Raw genomic sequence first — 21958 nt, forward strand, 5'->3', positions numbered from 1 at the left:
ACTGGACACCTCGAACTGCAAACAACATCAATTATGACTCTTTCTATTATGAACATTTGATCCATGGAGGTTTTATGTTTGTAAAACTTTCCTTGAGCCGAGAAAAGCGATTTTAAAATCCGTGACGTCATCACAATGTAAAGTCTATGGGCCGAGCGGGAGCTCGCGGGCAGGGCCAGTGGGGGAAACACTACTGCGCACATTCAGTGGGCCGCACAACGCGGAAGCAAACCCGGAAGCTAGAAACTTTTTTGGCGTATGCGCCAGGCGAGCAATTCCTAAAGGACTGAATGGGCCCATGGTGTGCACGCGAGCGAGTGAAAGAGAGGAAAAGTTGTTATATTTGTTGAAATCAGTGTTAAAGTTGTCCAGAAGAGACTTATCTTGTTCCGGGATATTACTGATTACCAGAGGATGAAAGAGGATCGCTATTAGATGTGTTTTTGATGACAATTCTCTGGTGAGTGTGTCTACCTTTTAGTGCTAGCTTAAAAATCGATGTTAGCTTATGCTCACTTTATGACGCTGGATAAAAAAAAACAAAAACAAAAAAACAGAGAAATGTGTTGTTTGTAACTTAAACAGAAGCACTGTAAAATATTGTGATGTGTGCATTTTCTGAGTAATATGAGATTTGAGATATAATTGCTGGCAGAAATTATTGTCTTGTGAATTTTATTTTCCGTTTATGGGCATGTTTTTTTATGTTCATTTTGTGAACATTTAAGCTAGCAATAAGCTGATAAAAGGTTAGAAAATGACCGTAAGATCTTGATATTAATGTTAATTAATTTTAATATTAATATTAAAAAGAGAATTTGACATTAACTGAAGTTAACTTGTATGGTATGCCGGTTGTTTTTTTTGATGATCGATTCTCTGAGAGAGGGCTCCAGTGAGCGGGAGGTGTATCAACAACCACGGCTGTCGCGTGTGGGAGTGTCAGGGCCAAGAGGCAGTTGGACTTGGACGACCCAGATCTCCATCTGAATTACAGGTAAGCTTAAGCTAAATACAGAACTGGCATATAATTTAACTGAACTGAACAAAACTATCAAGGAAACTAAACTATTCGCATCTGAGGAGGACATAAAGAAGGACTATAAAATTGTATTGAACTGAAAGTGATACTACCCGGGTATTAACAAAAGGATCGAAGGGTGGACAATTTAATTTAATTTATTTATTGATTTATTTGTTTTTTTGGTTTAATATTTGAAGAGCTCTGGAAAAAAGGAATACATTTAATTTGGTCTATTGTTTTATTTTAAAGGGGTATATATATATTTTTTAATTTTTAAATTTTATTATTGGCCAAATCTAAGAAATATGTGAAAGGGTAAATCTTGGTTTAAATTTTTTTCCATGTGTGGAATAAATTCATTCTCTCTATTTTCATTAAGTTGAACTTGTGTTTTACTTATCATCCTCCTTAAATACATGTAAGATATTGGTGTAGCTATTTATTTGACACTTAGCCCAATTCATAGCAAGCAGTCGTTACATTAACAATAAAAAAATTATAGAATATCACAACCATAATAGTGGAGGATCATCCCTACCTATAGGGGCGGGGCTCCAGATTCAAAAAGGCTTAAATATGAATATAAACATCTCTGAGTGGGACAGGGAAAGGCACTCAAGTCCTATTTGGCTCATTGAAAAGGGCCCACTTCCGGATTACATAGGGGACTGAGAGCCTTTTGAGTATATAGAGTACCAGTAGAGTTAGCTTTAGCAGTCGCTGCAGAATGCTAGTAAGCAGTCAGAAAGGATATGGTGTTTTGAGTGTAGTTCGAGAGAGTCAGTGATCATCCTCTTTATTTCTTGTGAGTTGACAATTAGGGGGACTGTAAGTATGTGTTGTGCGTTGTTTGTGGCTTTTTAGAGTGTGTGTGTGTTTGGAGGTAGCAGTTCAACTTTGGAAGTCCACATAAACGTAAACTCATTGCTGTTTCAGTGTTTGTATATCAGCAAGTGTAACACTCAGACCCGCAGTTATTGGCTGGTTTGTGCAGTGTAATTGGTGGTAGCGGCTCAATTTTTATTGTGATTTCGGCATAGCACTTAAATGCATGGCTGTTTCTGTGTTTGTGTAACAGCAAGTGTAAAATTGTCAATATGGTCACTGATTCGTAAGAATCCATGTTGGAAAGTGAGTTAATCATGATTGTGGAGCAAGAGGAAGTTCACTTGGAAGAAAACTATTTGGTCACAGTGGTAAAAAGAGAGAAACCAACAGCAAGTGAAAGACAAGCAAAGAGCAGAGAAAAAAAAGTCAAAGGAAAGAGGAGATACAGATAAAGCAGAAAGTTCTGGATGCGTAGCTCAGGGCACGGCTGGCAACACAATTGGACTGAAGTGGGAAGTGAGAATGGGGAAAAAAAATGGAAATGATTTAAGAGGTGCTGGACTATTTACACAATATTGTATTTGTATTGTTAATATGATAACAATATTTCATTTTTTAAATATCATGGTTATTGTCAATACAGGATTATCACAATTTGGAACATCCAAAAAAATTAATTGGGTCTGTCCTGTTGCCAGTTGGGATTCCCACCTCAATTTAATGTCCTTACAGCCTACATTAATAGGCATGTAAAAGAAGATTCTGTATATTCAGAGGCATATTTTCCTATATTTTGCACTTGTGATTGTTAATTGTGCTCAAAGTAGAGCCACTTAACTGTAGATTTTTATGTTATCTAATTTGCTGGTAGTACTGTTGTACTTATATTTATGCACACACACTCAAAGGCTAAAGACAGGTCCTTGAGCCCAAAAGGGATTAATACGTGGCCCTTCAGTACAACAACACTCAAAGTGCGATGGGATCTGGCTACATTACATCCTGATTGTCCATCTTCTCAAACTTGCTTATATAGCAGTATTACATACACAGTGTTATTTTAACAGGCTAGACCTCTGAAGTGCTCTAAAGCTGCATTCATGTAATATACAGTTTTATGTGAATGAAGAGTACACAGGGGGATGTTTATCTACAACAAACTCTTAAGGTACACTCATATAGTCCAGATAATGCAATAAGGGTTTTCTTTTCAAGAGCATTACCTCAAGGTACCAGAAATCAGGGGTGTGATGCCAACTATAGTGCAAAATGTGACGGCTAATCTAGCAAATCTAACAACACTGTGAAGGAATCATTGGTAATGTCACAGGTGGTGTGCATTAGACAACAAGGGGAAGGACCCAAATGCAGACTATAGAAGCAGGCAGGTATAGTTCAGTGAGTTTATTGTCAAGTGAAGATAGAAAAGCTCACAGGCATGGGTGCTAAGTCCAAAAAGCAATAGTATTAAATCCACAGAGTTGCAGGGATGAGATACTGAAAAGTCCAGACAGGCAGGCAAGCAGGTGCAGATATGGTACAGGTCCAGGTAATCAAAAACAGAGGCTGGAAAGCACTGACAAAAAGTAACATGACAACAACAGTGATATGACAAGGGAACAATATATGGTGGGTAACTGAAATATCTGAAACCTTGTCCAATGTAATAAGTACTTAGAATGGAGAGAGAAAATGTAAAACATTTTGTAACCTTTAACTCCTTATAGATGTATTATAGCTGGCCGGTCCACCACATTGACTAAAATATACTGTATGAACAACTTTAAGATGGATGATTTTTCTAGCACCACCATAAAGCTGACATTTTTGGTGAAATGTCTCCACAAGTATGGGATGGATGACCATGAAATTTGGTGCAGATATTCATGGTGCTCAGAGGATTAAGTCTACTGACTTTGGTAGTCCCCAATACTCTCTGGCGCCATCAGCAGGTCAGAGCTTTCTTACAGAGTGAAACACCTCAACATCTACTTGATAGATTGGCACATTTTGTACAGACATTCATGGTTCCCAGATGAAGAATCCCAATGACTTTGGTGATCCTTTACTTTTTCTCTATAGCCACCATGAGGTTTACGTTTATGGCTTTGAGTGAAATATCTCAACAGCTACTGGACAGCTACGACATTTCGTGCAAACATTTCTCCCTTAATATGAATTGTAATGGTGATCTCTTAAATTTTCATGTAGTGCCACCAGGTCAAAATTTTAATTTGTCCAATACTTTGGTCTTGTCCAGTTTTAACATTAATATAATCAGTTCATTAATGCACACACGTTTTCTTCAGCCTGGGTGATCTGAACTCACACCCTTGTTCTTCCAGTTTTCAAGCTATTGCATTTATTCATTTGGCAGACGCTTTTGTCCAAAGCTATGTGCAATCCAAGCTACAGTAGATCAAGGAGAAGCCTTTGAGAATAAGTGCCTCAACGCTCAGTTCCACCTGACACAAGTGCAAAAAGCAGGAAAGGTTCAGAGCGCAGCTGGAGTAGCAGTGTTTTCTGGATGTATCCAGGTTTCAGTGAGGGCTAGTATGTCAATATGTGACTGGCTAGCAAAGGTAGGGATGAAAACAGCTTTATTGACAGCAGACTGGCAGCTCTACAGACCAACTGAAGGGGATGTACATGTGAGAATCCAGAGGTTTAATGGAAAAACACACAACACATTTCGTATTCTCTACACCATTTTAGACTTTGCACTTTGGAAAAACTCATATTGTATAACCTCAAACATGTAACCATTTGGTCTATGCTCATGATTGGTTTTGTTCACTGTCTGGATCCAAATAGGGAGTAGCTTCATCTCATACATGCTACAGTTATATTCCAAAGTGTCTGACAGCTTTGATGAGATCCGGCACTGGACCCCACACACATCCTGATACTGTTTCCCACTCTCCTTGTCTATAAAAAGTATGTACACTTTGTAACTGCCATCAGACTGCAATTACACTCTGTTGTGACTGTATGATGATCCCTTGCAAGGTTTTTCATTAAAGGACAAAAAGACAACGAGGTCTTTGTCAGCTTTTTATTCTCAGATTTCCACCACAGGTTTCAGTTTGCTTTTAGTGGTAGAAATGTTGTGCAAACATATGATGCAGAGAAGAAGGGAAAAAACAAACTTTGATGATGATAGGATTGGAAAAAGTAGCCTGGTAAGATGGCCTTGCTAGGTTGACTCACACAGAAGGAATATGTCACCCAATCCAACGGTGTGGCTTCATTGGATCCTGTCCACCCAACGATCTGCCTTTTTTTTTTTTTTTTTCAAAAAAATTGAAAATGCCTTCAACAGTCCTTTCACCATAAAACAAACAAATACAAAATGACATTTGGAGAAGCATACAATGTCAGTAACTGTTAAATCCTGGTGTCTTTTAGATTTAAGTTGAGTATCCACACATATTTTACTGAAAACATGTAGCGTGCTTATGCTACCGCACATATCGCTGTGTTTTATTCATTTTTATGATGATTTTTCCCTCTTGTTCACCCAGCAGCCGGTTAGAGCTGGGTCAGGTCTTGTATTAAGTGAGTCAGGGAAGGATTTGATTCAGAGATAATTGCAGGTAATGGGTTGGTTCTGGTTGCTGAGCTTTGTTGTTATGGCACAAAGTAGACCTGTGCAGGACTCCGGTCAGAAGACAGAAGATGTCCATCCATGTTGAAACTAGTCTAAAAATGTTTTCTCTAGCATGTTCTATTTGTTTGCAGCATACAGGCAATTGTTAGGTGTTAGCTTGAAAATGGCCTACTCCTCTTAAATATCACTGTAAATATCGTACCGTACCTTAGGGGGATATTTTCTAAGGATTTATGGCCCATTTTATGTAAAACAGTGAAGTTGCATTTGTTATTATTTACTGAAGGACCACACAGAGGTTTTGAAAAGGTGGTATTTAAAGGTGCAGTGTGTAGAATTTAGTGGCATTTGGCAGAACAGACTTGGCAGAAATGGAATATAGTATTCAAAAGTATGTTTTAAGTAGTGTATAATCACCTGAAACTAAGAATCATTGCATATTCATTACCTTAGAATGAACCTTTTATATCTACCTAGGGAGCAGATCCTGTATGTACCACTGTATGTTCTACACGCTTGGTAGGGAGGTTTGGGGGTATTTTAAGGCATTCCTGTTCAAAGATGCAACATATGGAAGGAGAGAAGGGAAATTTACACATCTGATTTATGACCACCGACTGACCACTGTGGCAGAGAAATTGTGTCTCAAATAAAATGTCTTGGAAAAGCAGGGGTAAAATCTGCAGCACTGTTGTGTTTACCACAGATCTCAGCACAGCAACATGAGATAAAAGAGCAGCAGTGCAACAACCTGTTAGCTATATCTTGCACAAATTTGTTTAGCAATTAGCCAATAAAGCAGGCTGCTATGTAATTTTAATATATTTGCAGCAATAATCAGTCAAAGGAGTTAAAAAGTTTTGCCATAAATCAACCACGCACTCTTTCCATAACTTGATGATCATTGATCTTTTTGTTGAGCTAAGAACATCAAGATCTCCTCTAAATCTCCTGAATGAATCTCCTCTCCAAAGAAGGCATCTCCTAGAAGCTTTAGTAAGACCCCAAATAATGGTACATTCAGGTGTTCTTCATCAAAAGTCAGAGATTTAAATTGATTTAGAATCAATGATATATATTTGCCAGTGAAAGATGACTACCTGAACCACTTGGCAGATGTAAGTGTCATGGTCACATTATAATCCATGAATGAATGAATAAATGAATCACAGGGTCATGATGGCAGCAGACTGTGTGAGATGACCCAGACATCCCCCTCCCCAGCAACGTCCTACATCTCTTCTAAGACTGAGCCCAGACACCCTAAAAAGGAGAATCGTTTTGGCCACTCGTATCCATCATATCCTCACAAGTGAACAAGGCCCAGAGATAGTTGAACTCTATCACTTGGGTCGGCAACTCATTCCCAACCCAAAGGGAGCAGTCTACCATTTCCCAGCAGAGAGCCATGGCCTCAGACTTGGAGATGCTGATGATCATCCTGATCACTTCACTTCACACTCAGCACGTGCTGGAGGTCAAAGTCTCCCCCTGGATGAGCATTGATATTCTTTCCATGAAAATCACAAACAGAATCAGTGACAAGGGACAACCCTGGAGGAGCCCAACAGCCACTTAGAACATGTTTGACTTCCTGCTTAGAATGCAGACACAACTCTCACTCCAGTTATACCAGGACCAAATGACTTATAGAAACTTGGTGACCCATGCTCCTCCAACACCACCCACAAGGTACCCCAAAGGACATGGTCATAAGCATTCTCTAAGTCCACAAAGGACATGTAGATTGTATGCAAACTCCCATGACCCCTCCAGTATCGCTGCAAGGATAAAGAGCCAAGCTTCCTTCCTGGCACTCTGGCATAAGCTTGCCCTGGGAGGCTGAGCAGTGTGATCCCCGATAATTGGGGCACATCCTCCGGTCCCCCTTTTTAGAAATGGGAACACCCCCCCTGTCTGTTAGTCCACAGGCATTGCCCCCCGACCTCATTACAACACTGAAGAGCCGTGTCAGCCAAGACAGCCCAACAATAGAGCTTTCAACATGTCAGGCAAACTCCCCTCCCAGGCCTGGCTTCAAAAGGGTGCCCCTGTCTCCCTCTTTCAGGTGAGATTCCTGGTGCACTCCAGAGATATCACTTCTTATATTACTTACCAATTTCATGAGATTCACCTGAATTCTCCACTAAATAAATTACTGGCATGCATACTGCCAGCTGCACAGAATACACTGGTCGGATCCTTCAAGTTCAGGCAAAGAGGGCAGCATTTGTTGGCAGCATCAGGAGGGGCGTTTGAAGTGGGACAGGAAGTGTCAACTTGTCATGACACTCTTTGTTTAGAAACACAGAATTGAGGTATTCTGCCCTAATTGGGACACAGGAATGGACTATATGGCATCCCATATACATGCATTTGTACAAAATCATGCTCAACAATGTCCAAGCCTTTACCCATAAAAATCCAATTCATAAAATGTTGCTATAGGTATAACCTTATCCTATCTATTTATCTATCCATCACTACCATATATATTATGTAATGTACATCACAAAAGCTGGCCACACTAATTTTGTACCTAAATATAAAGAAAACTGTCTTCAACAAATGTCATCTTGTTACTGCACACCGATTCATCAAAATCTGTGCAGGAGCTTGAATCTTAAAAGGGTATACAAAAAAAAAGATCCTCCACCCAGCCAGTATTCATTCAGGGCATGGTATGCTATATCATTCTGCAGAGATGAGACTTTTAACTCAGAAGGAAAGAGAGCAAAACAACACTAGTTTCATAGGTAAAAACAAGATGCAACTGGGAATAGCGGAGTTGAAAAAAAAAATACAATGCAAATTAGCCTAACAAGATCCTCTGTGATGGCCACCTCTGTGCAGCATGTCTTTACCTCAGTCTCACACACTGTAGTTACTTCTCGCATAAAATGAAACTGCAAATTAAAAAGGAAAGGAAATGCATGCAACTGCCCTCATTATGTCATTAAAATACCACAGTTTGAGTGTTCCTCTGGCATTCTCCAGGGCACCTATCTGTTTTACTGGGGCTTCTCCTTTTGCATTCACACACAGGGAACCATCACTTTGGTTTGTGAGAGTATCATGTCAGACTTACAACCAGGGGAGTCATCACGCCCTCACAGCCTCGCTGCTTGCTGCTTGCTGCACGAGAGGCGAATACTGGGCAGAGGAAGTGGGGGGTAATTTCTGCTATGTGGCTCTCAGAAGGAATATACACTTCTAAAGCCACGGGATGTAGCGAGGCATTTTTATTCACCTTAACACCTCAAAGAGTGTTGTAGCTCGATGTTGCTGAGGCATGTGTTTCTTTGCACAGTGATTGCATTAAGTGCTGTTGTGAGCCATGTTTACCCTTTGCCTTTGAGGATGCCTCGTAGGTGGTGTCTGCATCTCTCATGGCAATATACGTGAGGTGGATGGAGGGGTAGTAGAGCGCCTGTCTGAATGAAAGAACAGGCCAGGGAGGTTTATAAATAAAATTGACAGCAGGCACCTTACTGAACCATGACTTGAATGTTTAAAGGGTGGCAGCGTTTTTGTGAGAGGCTAGGGAAATCTCTCGCTCAAAAGCGCAGCGAAGTACACCATCTCCTCACTAGGTATAAATATGAAATAGGTCGGTCCCGTTGGAGGGGCACTCGGTGGAATTACGTGATGTTGTTGTATGTGTCAAAGGTGTGGTGGATTTTGAAGGGGAAGGGGCGTGTGTGTATTTGCAGGCACAATTGTTGAGGATATTCTGATATTCGGGATTAATTTCGTTAGCTGAAACCAGAATTCGTCTTCAGCAGAAATTCTCTCCAGAGGATAGTGACAAGAAGGAAACTTACTTGAGTGCTGAGACTGAAAAGAAGAGGAAATTGCATAGGAATCAAAGCGTAATGAATCCTCAGCTCCAGAGATACACATGGTGTTTCTCAACTCTTTTCAGCTTTCATTGTTGAGTGTGTCATGATGGATAGCCTCATCTCAAACAAATCACAGTGATGTCAAAGACTTTTGATGTACAGTATGTAGTAGGGTTTCAAATTACTTGCGTAAATCAATACTCATCAAATCCTGTTATCACCTTGAGACCCTGTACGAAATGTTTGTGTGTGTTTCATTAAATGCAGAGTGAATCTGCTGCTGGGGCACATTTCAACACAAGAATTACATTTAGAAGACAGACCGGGCTGCTTCTTTTCACCACCAACAACAACAACGCCTGCGGTCACCACAATAGTGTAAGTCGGGACCATGTTAGGAGGAAATACAGCTGCAGGTTTTTAACACTACAGTGAGAATTTAAACTGTATTTTTAATTTGAACATTTGTTTTCCCGACTCACTGTGACACTTGCAAAGCAATGAATTCCCCTTCCTCAGGGATGTACCTCAGCTTACAATTAGACTGTAAAATGCTTTTGCAATATTGCAAATGACAACATAGGTTTATAAAATAATGGATCCAATTATTGGACATGTTTGTCTTATAAATTACAATCACAGCACAGTTTTTATCAGTATTTAATATTTTGAAGTGTGATTATTTTTCACAACAAATATCTTAAAAGGCAAGAGATGATGGCTGGAGTAATTAAAAAAAAACAGTGTCAGTGATAAATTTTCATTAACTATGATGTACAGTATATACCAGTACTTAAATGATATGCTATAGCACAAGACATCAAACATGCAATACATAGGCTAATTATCTGAATCAAAAGTTTGACCTTTGTTTCAATAATCTTTTCTATTTTTCCAAACCAAGGCCCACACTAAAACAAATGATCATAAATAACCTTTTACACAGCCGCAGTAATTACAAACACTCATTAAAGTACATCCAAGCAAAATATAACTAAGACCAATATAATAATAATAATAATGATAATAATAAAGACGAACATGCAAAAATATGTAGTTATACTTCATCACCAATATATAACCACATCAATATATCAAAATATATATATATTTTTTTTTTTTAGTGCATCAACACACACACACAATGCCAGCAAAACCATGTTTTTCTAGGTGTGAATCTCTGTTGTGACATTTTTTAAGAATTATGAATTGGCCCAGAGAAATGTAAAAACATGCTTTATAAGATGTGCCGTGCATGTGCAGCGCAGATATTCACATTCTCCTGTTTACTTTGCTTCTTTAAAAAAAAGCGTTTGACCTCAGTTCCTTAATTTCTTTGTTCCAGCATGCGGAGCAGGAATGAGGTTTAGAAATCCGGTCAGTACGGAGATGTTAACATTTAAGTGAACCCCCGGGAGATAATAGTACTGCCAATTCCCTGTCTGCTAAAGACAGTATTACTCATAAAGAGACCTACATGCTGCCTCTTCTCCTAGGACACCAGAGGTCAAAGCAGTCCTCCTTTTTAAAATTTTCTGTCTTTTTTTTTTTTTTTTTGCCTTTGTTACTGTCAAATGATTAGTACATAGTGTTTCAGCCCACTTATTACACTGCCGGCCAGAGGGATACGCTCCAATAATTCCTCAGTAGGAAATGGGTGAATCTTCTGCATTCTAACCACCTCTGCTTTTCTTCTTCATGTGCCTTTCTGTGTTAAAAAAAGGACATGCTAATTTGGAAATATGAGCTGAGCGCATCCACTTTGGGATTTTGCTTCAAGGCAATTGAAAGCCTAAAAATGGATCCACAACCTTAGGTCATTTATTTGATTGACACAATACAGTGACATACAAAGTATACTCTTTCAACAAAAATGAAATTTCATCCATGTTTGCAAGTTTGAGAGAATAGTTTTAGGGGACATAAGCGGCGGAAAAAAGCACTTCTGTTAAACAGAGTCAATAACTTGCACAACTGCTATGGCACCTTAGGGTAATATCACACCACCTGAAAAAACACATAAGTGGATATTTATTGAATAGCTGTCACTAGCTCCTATTTCTGTTGAAAATATAATGGGGGGGGGGGGTTGGGGGTGCAGGGAAAGGGTTGGCTGTTGTTCGCATAGAACTTTGCTGAATAACTTTGGTTTAGCGGATTTTACCTTTTATTGACTAAAAATAACAAATCTTAATGTGATCCATACAACAGCATCCTCTACACAGAAACATGATCTCTTGCAGGAGCTGATTAGGTAAGAGTTTAGAGAAGAGTTGCTCACCTTATTCCCAGTTGAGGGAACATTTACACTGACCATAATGAATAGAACTGGATGAGATATTTGAATGTCATCTCTACCTCTTGAGACACTTCCAATTTGGCACTGTGTAATAATAATGTCAGGGAAGAGCCATGAACTTGGGGTGTGTTATCACAAGGAAGGCAGCACAGGATTATTATACATCTCAAGGGCAAAAAAATAAATGAGTGAGAAGACTAAAGACTTTTTTTTACTGTCAAGAAAGTCATGTCAAATGCTATAATTTCAGGGAATTGTCAAATCTTTTTCTTCAACTTTTGTCTGGTAGAGCTTTATATAGGTCTATGGAGCCTGATTTTAGAATCCTTAAAACCTCAGATTTATGTTATTTTCCTGGAAGAAGGCAGTTTGTGCACCTCCATGGCATCTTATTTGGCTCTGCTCCACTGACAGGTAGGGGCTCATTGGCAGTCAGGCAGTCTATTGTCAAAGATATCATTACGAATCTTCCTTTGAGCCCTGACAAGTCCTCCATTATAGATTTCAGCCCCCTGCCGCTGGGAAGAATCTGGCCCTGTCACCTAAGGCCAATCTCCCAGCCAGTCGACATTTTAGACCATGTCATGCTGCCGCATTGACCTGTTAATGACTTTTCTACTCATATACAGAATGTGGGAAGGCCCCTTAACAATATGACAACTTGATGGCCACCAACTTTTTTTTTCCATGCGGGTGCAATAACACAATTATATGTGGTGTCTTCCTGATTCTGAGCCTAAGGATTACATTGAGTTTAAAAATAAACCTAGTTGTAATGACATATTATTGCGGAATAAATGTATTAAATGCACTAGAGCATGGCTGAAAGTGGACTTGGGGTGTGATATGGATGAAGCTGTACGTGGATGAAGTTATTTCATCTTTTTTTCACAAGCTAAAAAAAGTCCAGCATGTGACTGCCTGAGTCTCTTTACTGCACATTTCTCGCCCATGCTGGATGGCAGGTCGGGGCAGCATGATCTATAGCCTTGCTGTCTCAAGGAAAGCCCGACTAAGACCACAAGAGTGTTATTGCACAAGCATCCTGAGAGATACGAGAGAGAAGTGAAAAAATATATTTTATTTGGTGTGAATAATGAATCATATGTAACTGGTATTTGTCAGTGGTGACTGTTAAATGGATCATTTGATCAAGGTGTATAAATCTGCTACTTAAATGCTGCCAAATGATCAAAAAAAAATAAGGCAGAAATCTTAAGCTTGATTTCATCTTATTGAGAATTTCCCAGCTTCCCTCTGCATGTACTGCATGTTCTATCAGGGTTACAGTATTATCAATAAGCAGATAGTTCAACTGAATTAACTAATAATAATAAATAAATAAATAAATGCACTTTAAAAGACAATCTTCTGTTCACTCAAACATTTTCTCACTTAGCATATTGTCTCACTAGCCTCCATTAAGATGAGATCACACAGATAGTTAGGTGCTTTTATTTTTTCCATGTTTTGATATATCCGGCTCTGAGATGTCTGCTGCCATCCCAGTACAATGGAAGAGAGGGGAATTGTGTCAACAGATCCTTGAAACTAAATGACATAAGACATAATTAGTCATCACTGTCCAAATTACACATATGAGCCAAAATTACACATGAAAAAGTTCTAAAATCCCTCTGTACACTATCATCCCAGCAGCAAACAGTAGAAAGACAAAGTTAGCAACTAGTTGCTAAATGTAGTATTTAGCGGCTAAGGAGAAAGATAATTTTCTCTGTAGTTGGAGAACAAAAGCACAGATTAAAAAAAAGTGAATATTGGATCTACAGTTACCTGGTGGCCAGAAATACAACTCAACAAATTAATGCTAATGTTTATTACTACTTGCTGGATGTGTGAATAAGAAACCGTTCGCTAACACATTTGCTATATCATAACATGTCAGTGTTGTGTTCACAATTTGGTTCCACTGCCCCCAAGTGGCCATAAAAATATGTCATTGCAGGCTTAAGTGGCAGAATGATGGCGGTCATGGTTAAAAGAATCCAAAATTGACTGTTGCATACAAAAATATAGTATATAGTACAACAAAGTTTATACTCTGATACAGGTACACTCTGAAACAGATACAGACCAGAATGGAAATTGAGTAAAACCATTCACAGATCCAAAAGTTTATGTTCAAATCAAAAAGTATCAATGCATGTGCACAACACAGGCTCATTCTCAAATCACACATAGTCAGCAGGTGACTGAACCACCAATAAATGATAAACTGGAGAAATTCCAAATCAAAGCCCTGCAGGCTCTGTCCCTGCAACAGTCTGTGTAGACAGCATGCTATTACACACCAGGTAGACAAACAACCTACAGCGGGTTGCATAATATGACCTTCTGCCAGCCACCAGGACATATTTAATGATCCCAAAAGAAAACCAGCAATTGAACTTTGAAAAGTATTGAACTTTGACTCACATTATTTGACAATGAAGTCCATTCTCCTTTCTTTCATGGAGATGAAGTATCCATGTCATTATGTCCCACTGCATGTATTATGATGATGGTCATTTATTTTGCTGACAGAACTCCATCGTTTCTAGCTAACAAGCTAACAAAAAAATCACCAGAGCAATGCTGGAAAACAAGTCAACTCTCCCAAGTTGTTTCATCTAAATGCAAACTTTTTGTGGTGAGGCCAGAGTATGACTGGCTTCACAACTCACTTTCACGTTTCTTTTCCAGCCATTTGTCCATTCACAGTTGCAGTGATATTACAATGACTGCAATTGACCATTTGATTCCAAACTATTTCATAATCAAAGGATGCTAACTTCACCTTTCTTCCCTCTAGTGGACGTCAGTAAGGTTGCAATATTGTGTTCATGTGCACACTGACTGACACTTAACAGAGGGATGCTGTTTCAATCATTTAGGAAAATTCAATGAAAAATTGGTAAAATATGGTTGCAACAACGAAATAACTACCAATTGGACCTATAGTGGCAGAAATCTCAGGTAAGATATAGGATCCAAACTGTCTGCAAGTCTCGATACCAGTAGAGGTAAATGAGAAAATAGGTGCTTTCATGAATTGGATGAACTGACCCTTTAAAGCAGAGACAGTATTCCTGTCAACATACCTGAACAATAAACCGTTAACATGACAGTGAAACTTCTCAGTGTTAAATCAGTTCAACTGAAACTCCAGTTAGTCTGAAAACAAATTGTATTTAAAATTGTACTTTGTATGCTTCATACAATCATAATGTTTCACTTCCTTAAAATACAATATTTTCATGCTATCCAGAGTTTCATTTTAATTGATGTAACATTGAGATTCTTGGCTATCTATTTCACCCAGAACAAAATTGTAAATTTACACATTGAATTTTCAGATGTGCCCATTAGCAAGCTCTGTGGTGCTTCTATCTTTCACTTTGGAACTTTCACACATGCAGTATATGAAACTGCCAACTGTGAAAATACACTTCCTTAGAGATGTGTGTCAAGAGCATCCCTAACCTACAAGCTGGCTGCACACCTACAAATTACCAAGTAAGTGTTAGAATCAAACATTAAAATGTATGTAATGGCTCTGTCTGTCTAGAAGACTTAATGCCCGGTGCAATTAAAGTAAGTAGAATGCAAAAGAAAGAAAAAAAAACCTCAAGATAATTTAAAAAAATGTCTCTGCAGCTTTTTTCAAATATTACATTTTAATAGAGACTGTAAGACACTTCCCTTAATTGCATAGTATATACTCTACAATGCTATGCAAGTACATGATCTACAAGAATGTAAATAGTGTTATAGCACATAGTGTTCTTATCAAATCTCTGTTTATTGACAAGAAATGCAGAAAACTGTTTACAACTTACAAAGTAGTCTACTAGACAAGCTGTTTTATCATCATCATTTTGCTAATTGGTTTCATGTAATATTTCTCCCTATTTAACATCAAGAATGAGTTTCCCTTCAAATTGATTGACATCACAAAAAGAATGCTCTCAGTTTTCCATTTTGAGAGACTCAAGCAAAAGTGGAAAGAATATTTGCAATGTAAACTTTTTTACAAAGCTGCAGTAATTGGTTTTTTCGCCACTTCAGATTCCCACATGCTGCATCACTACTCTGTATAGCACACAATTAGCATTCATTTGGGATCATTATTCTGGCCACTTGATGAATAAAAGCCCAATATGTAGTCTCCTTTTAGCTCAGTTTTGGTCTCCACCAGCTAGTAGCTGATTTTGTGTTTAGCCGGTATAACATCTTTTATGTGTAGCATTGCTGCAGCATACTATCCCGGGTTTCTTTGTGTTTAGCATTCTGTTTTGTTATAGTTAAATCAACATTTTCTGGTTTAATCAACATAAACAAGTACTGTGTATGTTTAGCTATTGTTTAATCTTCAGTTAAATGTTGCTCTTAAATGTTGTTCACTTGCTATGCTTTCCCAGGAGTTAAACAGGGTGGCAACCAAACACTTCCTTTTTACTTTTACTTCTATGCTCTTGCTTACATTATCAATGATGTAATGGGTTAAAGCTAGCATAAGGGGTTTGTTTTAGGTTGAATGTTGTTTTTTTTGCTTTGTTAGTATGGTATTTGCTTGATTTGTACTTAGTTTTGTATGGATAATGTTGACTGATACAAGTCATTTTTTGTCATTACCTGTTTTAGGTGACAGAGGGACACCCCTGAATAAAATATGGTTTTGTCAAGTTGATGGTGCGGTACATTGGAGAGTATACTTAAGGGAGTTGTTTATTAGTCCAGAGGGAAGGATGTCCGTGCAGCTGTGCATGTGAGTGTGCCATAAGTTTGATAAGTTGAGTTTTTCCCACTAAAGCCAAGTTTGATTGATTAAGTTGTTCTGTCTTTCATTTTATGGAGTTGCATGTGTTCTTTTGGTTTGAACGGTGTAAATAAATAACCCTGCCTCCTTCCACATTCTTCTACACTCAGGCCAGGTTTCCCCACAAGCGGCCTTCTCCAGATGGAAACGTGGTTGATGAGACAGGTTTTGCAGGATGGAAAACACAACTAAAACAATGGGTGTTAAACGGATGATTTCCAGCTCTTCCTTCCCACTAAATTGTCAAACTGCAGTTCATATTTTGTAAAATGTATTGTAATACAGCATGAATTTTAAGACATTCCAATACAGACGTCTGTAATACTTCAGACAATAGAAACATTATAGTAACAGCAGCAAAGCGAACATTGCAGCAATTAAAATATGCATTATAAAGTTATCTTATGGTTGCTCTCTATTCAGCACTGCAACACTAATGATGACTAATGAGCAGCAATATGACAGTCTGTCACAATTTTTTTCTCACAATTTTATCTTCCTGTTTCTCCTGACTGTCTTTTAATAGCTCATTGCAGGTCCAATCCTGTGCCATGATTGAAGCAGACTATGACTTCAATTGGCCTGTTATATTGTTTTAAATCAATTTACAGCAATAATATTGTCAAAGACGTTTAAAAGCTTCACCAGAAATCTCTAGCATTACATTTTCATAACTTATTTGTTCTCTGACCTTTTTGTTGAGCTGACAATATGAGGCTATTTAACTAACCTCACATATAGCCTTTCTCTTATGGGACAAATACATTCTTATAGTTCCAGAAATGTTTTCTCTTCCTTCAACCAATATTCAGAGTTCAGTAACAGTTTCAAAACACTTTTGTGCTCCACTGCTTTACAGCCAGGTGCAACACCTGTCAGAACGGCCCAGCATCATCTCTTACTTAGTGCTACTTTATGCAAATCAGATGAACTACAGCTGGGCTCATTTACATCTTTAGTCTTAGTAAATACCCTGCTAAACTTAACAATTATGTTGACGCAAAATTTTGCACCCCTGACAGGAATTTGTGGCAAGCCTCATCAATATCCCCCAATGAGCAGAGAGATGTGAAAACATAAGGAGAGCTGTGGTTTATCATTACCAGCGATACCTTTCGCATCACACATAGTAATTTGATTCACTGTTAATATTAAAGATATCTGATTACTGCTTCTTTTAAATCTATATCACTGCCAAATTGTCAAATATTATGGTTAAAATTCAGCACTGACATGTTTTTTATTTCTACATTGAAGCCACTTCCATGTTCAGCATGAACAGAAACAAAACCATAACTGATGTTCAGCAGTGAGGGAGACAATGCTGCTTACATAGTAAAACAAGTAATAAACACAAGTTTAACTGGAGCTACTAAAGCAAATACTGCATGTGGAATTGTCAATGATGCAGAGAGTCACTGCCTTCAAGATATGCCTACCTATCGGATCCACCTCACAGACCATGCTGCTTCCTGTCAACATATTCAACATAAGATAAGAGCCTATCTCCGCACAGCAGATACACAGGTAATTTAACCGACAAGGAAGGAAATAAAAGAGATTTCTTGTCCACTGGATTATTGAGGTGGGAAAATGTAGATTTGGTATTCTGTTTTTCTAGTGTTGCTGGTTTTGAATGTGGACATATTGTACATGTCTTAAAATATCTCAACAGAGTTTTACATTCAAAGCATCCATTATCAGGACTTATGCAGCATAGACCCAGCAAGACCTTAAGATCTGCATTCACTCAGCACTGACTCACCGCTTGGAGCATTATAATACTGTGAGAGTAATGCAAATGATGAAGCCAGAAATAACATGCAGGGTTCAATCAGACCCATTCAGTGTCTCTCTGTTTCCCACCAACATTACCTTCTTTGGTTACACAGACTAAGCTTTTTATTCTGCATTTTATACACACAATGTGCTGCAGCCTTGTGTTGGTGCAAAGGTATGAACTCATTAGCCACATTATTGTTGCTTTTTAGCTTTTACCTTTGATTTTCTGTGTTTGGCATTGACAAAAAGACAAAAAAAACCCTGCAACATAAAAACATCAAGGTAGAGAACAGCTGTAATGAATTAGACTTTGGTAAAAAATCAAATATGAACACATTATGTTCAGTACGCTTGTTTTTGGCTCGTTCACAGAAAATGGTGATTTATTATCTTATTCGTAAAGTTTTGGCCATTATTTCCTGTTATGATGATATTGTACTAAACAAAGTAATTCTGGGATCTTCAAATACAGCCACATTGCTGCAGAAAAATATACAAAAAGTCAGGCGACACACACCGACAGTTTAGCCCAATTATCTTCACCACTTTCTTCCGAGGTAAAATAAAAAGTGAGCGCAACCAAAATTTTGGCAATATTCCCTCATTGCACAAAAAAAACAAAAAAAACACACTAAACACACTACACACTATGTGCCAGTAAGGTGGTCTGTAAAATGAATGTATACAACGGACAGTTTGGGTTGTAAATTTACTGTTTGCACTAATGTTTCTGCAGTGATGTGATGTGATGGTTTTAGTGATGTCACCACAAGTATATAGTTAATATGGTCCTACAAATATGGCATAGTGTAGAGTATTTTATGTTTTGAGGTCAAGATACTGTCATAAAGCCTGATCCTGCTGTAAACAAGAAGTAGAAGCGCTATCTTTCCCTTGTAGCCATGCTTCTTTTTTTCTTTTTCTTTTTTGCACTGTAGAAATGTTTTTGAACATCTGATCTGAAATCAGACATTCAAAATATAGTGGTCAGCTGTAGCTTTAAGACACTCCTCTCCTTAGACAATCAGCCCAGCTAAATTACTTGCACCTGTGCAGCTGCAAAGGTGTATAATTAGGCAGTGGTGTGCAGCTGTTGGACTTAATGCTGCTTGATTCATGTGGGGTATGAATTTTTCTCCATAACACTGTAAGGTATGCTACTTGTTCTTTTCTTTTGTGTCCTTAACCGTTTTCATATTTGAAATTTTAACAAAGAGCTCCTGGTGTCAGTTATTAACTTTATTTCCATGGGCACAATTCCCCAGTTGGCCTTGCAGAACCTTTTTAAATCTTTAGGCCCTGAGTGGCTATAATTCACACTAAGCTAAAAAGGTATATGACTAACCCTACCGACAAACTGGCTGTGTAACAGTGGTGCCACTCTGGCTGAGCATTTTAAAGCAAGACTATAACTTTTCGAAGAATAAATGACACATTCTTCCTCTTGCATATGAGAGGATGAATTAATGAGCAATAAAATGCCTTTGCTCAATTTACTGTCAGTTGAAGTGTTACCAATACAACAGCACTACAAACTACAGCTACTAAAATGGCTATAAAATAAACATCTCTAAAAACATGATTAATAAAAACTGAATATTATAACCTCCATGGATGGTAGATTTTTTGCAAGGTTGTTGTATTATACTCCATCAGTTTTATCTAGGTGTACCTAATAAACTGGAAAGTGTGTGTGTGTATATTTTTCTAATAATAAATATTTAAATAACACTAAATGAAAATTAACATAGAACAGTAGGACCTACAGTGGTTAGCGTGTATTTGTCCCATATTAAAACTTGCCTGTCCTTGTCCTCTAACCGCATGACTGACAATTAGCACAAGGAGGAGGGTCCCTCCACCTTCATAGCCCATCTGAACAATGTAAGAGGCTTCTAATTGTAAGCTGTCGAGCTTTGAATGAATACTGTTAGTAGTTGTACTGAGTGTCACTCTTATCTGTTCCTATAGCTGCCTGTAGAGAATTTTTATAAGGATCACTTACTAAAAGAAATTGAGAAAAGGGATCTACAAATGGACCACATCAGGCTGCAAATGACAATGACCGAACTAAAAATACAACTACTGCAACACAAGTTAAAGGGTATCCAAAGGTGGAAGATGATCGTTTGAAGATATTAAAATATTTAGCGCATTTTCATTTGCAGGAAATAAAGAACACATCAATAAGGAAATGGATGTAGTCTTTATTTGCTAACTCCTGGGAGATGGTGTTTTTACCGAGGGAAATGGGTTTCAGACTGCTCTTCCATCTTGGAGATCAGCAGGGTGGCACGGTAGGTCATTCTCAGGGATGTACATGTGTTTGACAGGGTGTCAGAACTTCAATTATTATAGCAATATATGAAGGGTGCCATGATGTCACATATGACTTTCTGGGGGTGACCCTGAGTCTATGTAAACTCAGAACCAGGCCAGTGTTGGCTCTGTACATTTTAACGCTGCTGTCTCCAGGACATCAGAAGGTTTGACACCATCAAACTTGTATTCACATGGGGTTATGCTAATTTTGTTTCAGAATTATACAATGTTTATGCCATAACTTAACAATGTGGAAATCTGTTGTACACTATACTCACAATAAATTCAAGCTTTATGGACAGAGCCTGTCCGCTTGCTTCAATATAAATGATTTGGGCTGATCTTTGCAGTGCAGAGAAGAGAAGATGATAATTAGCTGCAGAACATTAGCTTTTATGAATATTTTTGAAGGACAATAGTGTGCTTTAGTTTACCTGCACAGTAATGGTGGGGAAGCAATTCCTATTAACATAAGCATGTTAATTTACTGATGGAGGTCTGACAGACTGTGCATTCCATCGTGTAGCATACTTTACTCAGAAAACTAATATGCCTGTCTCAAAAGTACAGATTTGGTAAATTCTCATTCAGACACCTTCACTTCTGAAGTTTTTTAGGCTGGATTTGGTGGGATTTCTGTGAATTTGTGGTTAATTAACTCAGCTTCCCCTATTATTGTGTGTATATATAGTGTTCGCCCTTGTAAGCTAACTTTGATGGTGTGATAAGTTGAACTAAAATGTGGGGGAACATGTTAATAAATGATACAAGTGATTGATGGCTTGAATATTTGCGTGTGAGAATTTCCATGAGCATTTAATGAATGGTCTGCCATTCATTAGAAAAGAGGTTGTCATTTTGATTACCAAGATTAATTTCTCAGTGCAACAATGGGTCATTACCCAATTTATTTACTTTATGCTGTTTTGTATGTGTATTGTAAGTGTACTGCTGCTTCTGTGTACACTGTCTCTATCTATTGTATGTCTTTCCATTCTGTAAAATCCTTAAAAGAACTTTCTTAAAAACTGCTATAAGTTGTGGAGATTTCCTTATTTGAGAGAGTACAGTACATTCAACTGTCGACAGAGAAAAACGTTACTATTGGACAAATTAGCAAAACCCTGACTTATGTTCAATGCCAACATCTTTAAAATTCTTGTTTTTTGTGCATAACTACATTAAGGCTAGGTTAGGGGAAGATCAGTGATGTCAAAATATGATAGTTAAGCAGCTAAAATGCTGTGAGGTTACGGGATGATTAGTTATGGTTAATGAAATGAATTTTTATTGCAGGTCTGTGACAAGAGGCGGTGCACTACATACTGTACATACTACTTACTCCATTGACACTGAAAGTTGCACCTATTGCATGGCACAGAGTTGTCCAATATGGATGTGATTGAAGCATGGTGCTGGTACATCATGCAGA

At 38.2% G+C, this 21958-nt stretch overlaps 1 protein-coding gene across 4 annotated transcripts in view; it reads left to right on the plus strand.

Moving 5' to 3' along the window:
• The first annotated feature begins 231 nt into the window (after window positions 1-231).
• Window positions 232-21958, plus strand: part of cntn4 (contactin 4) — a 205124-nt gene continuing 183397 nt past the window's right edge. For 2 of the 4 annotated variants that reach the window (XM_044348917.1, XM_044348922.1), the window contains exons 1-2: window positions 232-460; window positions 885-997. The gene's annotated coding sequence lies outside the window, so the exon portion shown is untranslated. The other 2 variants (XM_044348920.1, XM_044348918.1) reach the window with 2 other exon arrangements.

The sequence above is a fragment of the Thunnus albacares genome, chromosome 4, assembly GCF_914725855.1.
Source record: "Thunnus albacares chromosome 4, fThuAlb1.1, whole genome shotgun sequence".
Classification (NCBI taxonomy): domain Eukaryota; kingdom Metazoa; phylum Chordata; class Actinopteri; order Scombriformes; family Scombridae; genus Thunnus; species Thunnus albacares.